We start from the raw sequence: 654 nt of genomic DNA on the forward strand, positions 1-654 counted from the left end.
CGGGGTTTGTGCCAGCAGCGCCCTTGTGGCCAAGAGGGCCAATGGGATCCTGTCGTGAATTAGGGAGAGCATTGCCAGCGGGTCGAGGGAGGTGATCCTGCCCCTCCACTCAGCCCCGGTGAGATGAGTGCATCTGGAGTGCAGTGTCCAGTTCTGGGCTCCTCAGTACAAGACAGACATGGAGATCCTGGAGTGGGTCCAGTGGATGGCAACAAATATGATTAAGGGACTGGAGCATCTCTCTAATAAGGACAAGCTGAGGGAGTTGGGCCTGTTCAGCCTCTACGAGAGACAACTGAGAAGGGACCTCATTAATGTGTATAAATATCTAAAGGGGGTGCCAAGATGATGGAGCCTTTTGGAGGGGTTGCCAAGCTTAGGACAAGAAGCACGGGCAGAAACTGATGCACAGGAAGTTCCACCTAAACATGACGAAGAACTTCTTTCCTGTAGAGGTGACCGGTCACTGGCACAGATTGTCCAGAGAAGTTGTGCAGTCTCCCCCACTGGAGATGTTCAAGAACCTCCTGGACGCGGTCCTGCGCCACGTGCTCCGGGATGGCCCTGCTGGCGCGGGGAGGCTGGAGCGGATTCCCCCGCGCTCCCTCCGGCCGGGCCCATTCCGGGCTCCGGTGACTCGCGGGGGCGGGGCCC

At 58.1% G+C, this 654-nt stretch overlaps 1 protein-coding gene across 6 annotated transcripts in view; it reads left to right on the top strand.

Annotated features, from left to right (window-relative positions):
- PCYT1B (phosphate cytidylyltransferase 1, choline, beta) overlaps positions 1-654 on the top strand; it is a 44,472-nt gene that overhangs the window by 12,261 nt on the left and 31,557 nt on the right. The window lies entirely within an intron of this gene.

The sequence above is a fragment of the Corvus brachyrhynchos genome, unplaced genomic scaffold (assembly GCF_000691975.1).
Source record: "Corvus brachyrhynchos isolate BGI_N302 unplaced genomic scaffold, ASM69197v1 scaffold11, whole genome shotgun sequence".
NCBI classification, from domain to species: Eukaryota; Metazoa; Chordata; class Aves; order Passeriformes; family Corvidae; genus Corvus; species Corvus brachyrhynchos.